An 8,275-nucleotide genomic window follows, 5' to 3' on the forward strand; every position below is an offset into this window, starting at 1 on the left:
TTATGCACGGAGAACCTGATCCTGGAAAGTCTACATTGATATCGAGTTTGCATTCAAAGTATGCATTTAAATATAACAAACATTATGCACGGAGAACCCGATCCTGGGAAGTCTACATTGATATCGAGTTTGCATTCAAAGTATGCATTTAAATATAACAAACATTATTCACGGAGAGCCCGATCCTGGAAAGTCTACATAGATATCAAGTCTGCATTCAAAGTATGCATTTAAATATAACAAACATTATGCACGGAGAGCCCGATCCTGGAAAGTCTACATAGATATCAAGTCTGCATTCAAAGTATGCATTTAAATATAACAAACATTATGCACGTAAAACCCGATCCTGGAAAGCCGACGATTAATTGAAAATTTTGACCTTTCATATTATTGATAGGCCTATACATTTTTTTCCCAAAAAGACCTATTTTGTTTTTTTGGCGTTTTGGGAAAAAATTTCATATCTTTAATACGAGAGGTCAAAATTTTCAATTGATCGTCGGCTTTTCTTCCCAACTACATACACTTTTCATTAGATTTGTAAAGTTTACTTCGAGGACTGTTAAATATCAAAAATATCATTTTTTAATCATTTGCCATAAAATGCGTATTATATTGTGAATTTCAAAAAATCTAAATTATTTGATATCAGAAGGACATTCTTCGTATTCAGAATGCAATTCGATATGCCTAATGTGCTCTCATGTCCCAAAAAAAAATACTGTCCAAACATCCATACCCTATCCTGTAAGCCACAAGATCAGGGAAAGAATAACCCGGTTTGCTAGCCACTGTTGCAGAAGTGAGGAACCCGCATCAAAACGGTTCATTGGATACCTAAGCATGGGAGGCCGAAACCTGGACATTCTGACAGATGACTGGACTGGAGGCAGCAGACTTCAGGACAGCAAATGGATAACAGAAAGTTGTGGAAAGCCATCACAGTTCGAGGACACCACTTGAATTAAGCAACAAGCAAAGTTGGTTACAGATCATTTTTTGCTTACACTGTACAAATGGCATGAACAACTATAACTTGATTTAAGTAAAATATATAGTTTGAATGTTTTACAAACACTTTTACAGCAATCATGTACGCGCACACGATCCATTCATGTTTAAAGCTTATGACGACGCAATTAATAGTATTAATGGCGGGAATTAATGGTAATTTTTTTACTCCATACTCGACTCAGTCTAGTTCAGTTCATATCAGTTCGGTTGATTGCATTACGTTTCACTTCCTGGAGAGAATTGATCAAACATTGAATTCCCTCCTGAGGTTCGTATCTGTCAATGAGTTGACCAGATCACAAGGATGTCATTATAGCTAGAGGCAGTATATAACACAAATGGGTCAATGAGTTACATAAAAATGACCTTGTGTGGTATTTGGTTCCCAGGAAGTCGAGGTTTGCCTGAGGCAATTTGTGGTTAAATGTTGATCCCTCACTACAAGAGTTATTACCGTTGATTTGGTTGAAAAAGGAGGTGAGACATGATCAAATTTCTCAAGGTAACAAAACGTAATGCGAGTTTTAGGCATAGACTTATATCGCGTATCAGGAGACATACAAAAGCAACATCTGATGTACCGTACATTACGTTTGTCTTTTATACATGTATGAAACCCGACGGACACACGCTTGGGTCCTGATGGATCCAAGCACACTGCAAAATAATAATTCAAGTTTTTGTTACGGGATTATTATGAAGACAGCTGGTTCGTTTTCAGTTTTATTTCTTTCAAACACGTGAAACTCTGGCGGTATCGCTGTGTGTTCTTCCGCTGTGTCTGTTTCATGAGTTAGTTCCCCTCTTTGTGGCATCGATGGCGAGAGCCAAATCGCAATGATGAGCACCACATCCACATAAACAAGTGACACAATTTCTAAAATACCTAAGATAATTAAATCTCCTGACAAAGCTTCACTATACGTGGCCGCACATCCACTCGTATATATTGTCTCCCCTGCTTCATCTTCAGAAAGGGACACATTAAAACGAACACACGGTTCATCATCTACTGCACTCATACAACAACTTTCTGGAACACATCTATTGCCGCATGTATCGGCGTACGGGGTCTCGAACCACTCGGTGTAGTTATCGCTGCCACAGCATTTCAGCTCCCGTTGAAGTGCGTCCATCCGAGATTTAGCCGATGATTTCATGTTATAATTATACATTAAGTCAGTCATGTTACTCTTAACTTCAGTATCAATATCTGGAAATTTAGGGAAATATGCAGAAACTAAACCCAAATACACAAATGTCCACATCATGAGGGCTATATAGACTCCGGTAGCTGTTGATATTTCATAATTTAAACAAGACGAACACGGTACTTTTTCTGATACATATGGACCACGAGGTTCATCATTCACGTCGACATGTTTTCTTTCAAAACAGAGAAACACTATCCACAATACAAATACGGCAAATCCACATATACCGAAACAAACAACTCCACTTTCGCCATAATCGGTCAAGTCAGTACCGTAATTCCATATACGCGTCGTCAACACAACTCCACCGGCATAAATGCCAACAAGAACCAACGTAGAAAATAGCAACCAATGTGATTTCCATCTGCCGACGCGTTTTTTCACCAAATTTTTAAACGATTTGTGTTTTTCCAACGTCATTTTTTTTACCTCTGCGTAGTATAATAGGCTGACTACAATTTGAAATGGAGAGAATATTCACAACTCTTTTCAAGTGTCCAAAACTTGAATTATATCCAGTGTAACCCTATAATATATCCGGGATTCCTGGTATACAGGTAAGCATGCAATTTTTAGGGTTTTTTTTGTTGTTGCGATAAGGGCCTCATAGATGCGAGCCAGAAGATGTTTAATGGATATGCAATATTGATGATCACCGGCATGATTTAGCAAGACAGTACCGTGCCATCATGAACACAAATATATTCTTATGGTATGTGGTACCTCATATCTAAAAAAGACCTCACATCTGTAACTAACAACATCATATTGTTTGTCTAAAATGATTATACTTGGTTATCTTGGTTGATATGATGAACATATACACGTTGAAGAAATCACAATGCATCTGGCCGGATTCGAACCGGCAACCTTCGTAATACTAGCACGACGTTCTTGTTTGTTTACCTAAGTTGGTCCGTAAGAGACACACTCTTGGGTTCATGGAAAATCATTGGGTCGAGGAATAAGCATATTATTCATCAAGGTGGTTTACAGAGTGTCTTCAACAGCAAAAATTGTTACTGTAAAAAATGTATTTTTGAGCCAACCCCACACATGCAACCAAGATCACACCCACAAACACAGTCCCCATCCCTGCATACCACTATACAACTTCTCAACTGCACCCTTACAAAAATCCACAAAGATCCCGTGTGCACATTGCCTGAGGAGTTAAGTTGTGTTTTAATTAAAAAGATGTTTATCAGTGGCCACACTCACGTCACTCGGTCAAAGTCCACGTATACTGGCAGTGTCGAATTCTGTATCAGCAAATAAAACGCCATCTGGTTTTGCAAGCATACAGTGTATGGCTATTCCATTTATAATCCACACTACCCCTGTGGAAGATGTTGGAAATATCTTCTGCAGGGGAGTATGAAATAAAATGAACATATTAAGCAGCCCCATTTGAATTTCATGCACCCTCTGAGAAAGATTCAACCTGACTCTTCTACTGAAAGAGGGTGGTTTTCAAAAAGAGTTTGCTAATGTGCTAATTCCACTTGAAATTCATACTCCTCTGGTGCAAGATATTTCCATAATCTTCCACCGGGGAGGGTGGCCAATTTATTACAATGCGGTGTTCAACCTCCAAATTTTGCGATATTTATCCTTTTTAGATGGATCATGTGAAGTGAAATTTTTGTGAAAAGGAAAAACACACTCGTTGCTATATTTTGTTCCATGATTATGCGAACCACAGAAACCCTGGTTTTATTTGCGCATAAACAGTGCAAAAAAACCCCAAAACAAAACAAAACAAATTCTTCTTATTCTCATACGTTAGTCAGACAAAGTTGTAATTACACTGTACGGTAGTCCCATGAAGCAAAATATAACTTGCATTATGTACTGAGAACACAATACTGGAAAGTCTACATTGATATCGAGCTTGCATTCAAAGTATGTATTTAAATATAACAAACATTATGAACGGAGAAACCGATCCTGGAAAGACTACATTGATATCGAGCTTGCATTCAAAGTATGCATTGAAATATAACAAACATTATGCACGGAGAACCCGATCATGGAAAGTCTACATTGATATCGAGTTTGCATTCAAAGTATGCATTTAAATATAACAAACATTATGCACGGAGAACCCGATCATGGAAAGTCTACATTGATATCGAGTTTGCATTCAAAGTATGCATTTAAATAACAAACATTATGCACGGATAACCCGATCCTGGAAAGTCTACATTGATATCGAGTTTGCATTCAAAGTATGCATTTAAATATAACAAACATTATGCACGGGGAACCCGACCCTGGAAAGTCTACATTGATACCGAGTTTGCATTCAAAGTATGCATTTAAAGAACAAACATTATGCACGGATAACCCGATCCTGGAAAGTCTACATTGATATCGAGTTTGCATTCAAAGTATGCATTTAAATAACAAACATTATGCACGGATAACCCGATCCTGGAAAGTCTATATTGATATCGAGTTTGCATTCAAAGTATGTATTTAAATATAACAAACATTATGCACGGAGAACCCGATCATGGAAAGTCTACATTGATATCGAGTTTGCATTCAAAGTATGCATTTAAATATAACAAACATTATGCACGGAGAACCCGATCCTGGGAAGTCTACATTGATATCGAGTTTGTATTCAAAGTATGCATTTAAAGGAGTGTTTCGTGATCCTAGCATCCTCTTTTTATGACATTTTTCAGTACATATCCACGAAAAAAGCCTATTCCAAAAATTTCAGTTGATTCCGATTTTGCGTTTGAGAGTTATGCATGATTATGTGTATTACACTGCTCCATAGACAATGCGTTGTAATTTCGTTCTGGTGCACCAGAACGAAATTCAAATTTCACGATATCTTTGCAAAACGAATTAATCTGCAAGAAATATTATGTACATAAACATAATGTAGCCAGAGGTTTCCAGTGATATAAAAATCTAAACTTTTTTTGAGAAAAGTGGGGGGATGAGGCTGTGGATCACGAAATGCCCTTTAAATATAACAAACATTATACACGGAGAACCCGATCCTGGAAAGTCTACATTGATATCGAGGTTGCATTGAAAGTATGTATTTAAATATAACAAACATTATGCACGGAGAACCCGATCCTGGAACGTCTACATTGATATCGAGTTTGCATTCAAAGTATGTATTTAAATATAACAAACATTACGCACGGAGAACCAGATCCTGGAAAGTCTACATTGATATCGAGTTTGCATTCAAAGTATGTATTTAAATATAACAAACATTATGCACGGAGAACCCGATCCTGGAAAGTTTACATTGATATCGAGTTTGCATTCAAAGTATGCATTTAAATATAACAAACATTATGCATGGAGAACCCGATCCTGGAAAGTCTACATTGATATCGAGTTTGCATTCAAAGTATGCATTTAAATATAACAAACATTATGCACGGAGAACCCGATCCTGGAAAGTCTACATTGATATCGAGTTTGCATTCAAAGTATGCATTTAAATATAACAAACATTATGCACGGGGAACCCGATCCTGGAAAGTCTACATTGATATCGAGTTTGCATTCAAAGTATGTATTTAAATATAACAAACATTATGAACGGAGAAACCGATCCTGGAAAGTCTGCATTGATATCGAGCTTGCATGCAAAGTATGCATTTTAATAGAACAAACATTATGCACGCGGAACCCGATCCTGGAAAGTCTACATTGATATCAAGTTTGCATTCAAAGTATGCATTTAAATATAACAAACATTATGCACGGAGAACCCGATCCTGGGAAGTCTACATTGATATTGAGCTTGTATTCAAAGTATGCATTTAAGGTTATCAACTATCATAAACGTTTGCGATTTAGTAGTTCACAGCATCTTGCGAATGGTAGTGAGAATTGGCAAAAATTACATTGATCATTTCATAGCGCGTGTGTAGAAGAATTTTCGGTGTGGGTGGAAAAATGGGGTCAACAATTGCAAATTTTCTGTTGGCAAACATGACCCCTGGACCAACCTCTATACATGGGGGAACAACATCAAGGTGGAAGTATTAAACAAAGACAAAGACACTGACCAGTTTCAATTTCTGGACACCCAAAGATTTATTTGAATTTTAACAAGACTTTTTTTACATAAAGGAATAGCTTAAGACTGCATTGAAATGATTGTTCTTCGACTGTTTTCAATTGTGAATTTTGTTGCTGATAATGCTGAAATTTGTTGACAAGTTTGTTTATTGCTAGAAATGCCAGGTTCAATAAAATGTTAGATGAGAATAACACATTCTGTGAAAATATTGAGTGCTTTTTTTAAGGAAGCCCACCTTTTCTTGATTTGATCACAAAGCTGGCTTGGTGGCATGTCCCCACAAGTAATAACAATGGGCTATTCCATTTAAAATCCACACTACCCCTGTGGAAGATTTAGCTAAAGTCTGCCACTGAGTGAGTATCAATTTTGAATAGAATGGACAATTGGATAACTTCCATTTGAAATACTCACTCCAGTTGTGGAATATAGATAAAGCCATAATACAGGGGGAGAATGGGTTTGAATGATTAACTCTGACCAATTACATTTGAAAAACATATTCCCCTGTGTAAGATATTTCCAAATTCTTCCACACGAGTAGTGTGTATTTTAAATGGAACAGCCCAATGATATGATTTGACAGGAAAATATATGAGAGTAGTGTTTTTTCCATCACTGATCAAGAATCAATCAAATTTGTTTTAATTATGTTCACTGCACTTACTATTAATATTATAATTGTTTGAACAAATTAAGACAACATTATGACCACAAAGTACAGAAATTGACTGCATATACCGTAAAACCTCATCTACAAGCATATATAGTGTTTTTTTTATGAAAGATAAATTAATTCAAAACAAGCATAAATATGCCAATACAATAGATTGGTCTTAAAATAATATTTGTTTGTATATGCTTGGATCCGTAATTTATTTGCTCAAACTCCATAATGGCGCCTGGATAAATGTAACTTTCATCAGAAGCACTCTATATGCTTGTAGATGAGGTTTCACGGTATGTGTATATAAACTGAGCTCAAAAAGAAACTTATATTTTTTCACAAGGTCATATCTTGAAATCCTGTCCATCAAATTGAACCAAAATTACACACAGATTTACTTCAATACTCTACTCGTAACACATGTCAGTAACCAAGCAGTTATCCAACTGACACAACAGCAAAATGCACTGACATGGGACAGCTTCCTGGACCACATTCACAGCCCAGCCCTGTTGCATGAAAAAAGTGTATGAAAAGCAGAAAGCAGCACCGTTTTATCATCTGTGCAAGCATCTTGTGTGCATTCTCACAGATTTTTTGTCCTGGGTGCCAAATGTTGGGCTGTGAAAGTGAAGGAAGTCCAGGAAGCTGTCCCATGACAGTGCAATTTGCTGTTGTGTCAGTTGGACAACTGCTTGGTTACTGACATGTGTTTTGAGTAGAGTATTAAGGTAATCCTGTGTGTAATTTTGGTTCATTTTGATTGACAGTATTTTAAGATATGACCTTGTGATTCACAGGTTGTAAAAAATTATAAGTTTCTTTTTGAGCTCAGTTTATATATTTTTCTCTCTGCTTTTGTATGTTTGCTTGCCTGGATTATCAATGAATCAAATCAAATCAATCAAATCAAATCAACTGACATTTTGCTCAACACAGTGGAAGCACTTGTGTAATAAAACTGTGAACAAATTATTTTGTGGCAACTTTCAAAAGTCTGCATTGAAATTAGTGGTGTTATCTTCCTTTCATTCAAAGGAAATTATCTCCAAAATACCACATTGTAAAAGGCACATTGTAACAATATCAACAGATGGGATAATTTACATTCAAAATGAAATTGATTTCATATTTTTTTGAAAATGAACAATCATTTTGATACAGCCTGTATATATATATACCCTATTGAAACTAATTAATAAGCTGGGTATTAAAGTCTTTATCACAATTAATTATCAGTCTATAAAAGGCACAGGTTTAAGGCATCAAACATGATATACTGTAGAATTTCGTCTACAAGCATTCTAC

The sequence above is a fragment of the Amphiura filiformis genome, chromosome 2 (genome assembly GCF_039555335.1).
Source record: "Amphiura filiformis chromosome 2, Afil_fr2py, whole genome shotgun sequence".
Taxonomy (NCBI): domain Eukaryota; kingdom Metazoa; phylum Echinodermata; class Ophiuroidea; order Amphilepidida; family Amphiuridae; genus Amphiura; species Amphiura filiformis.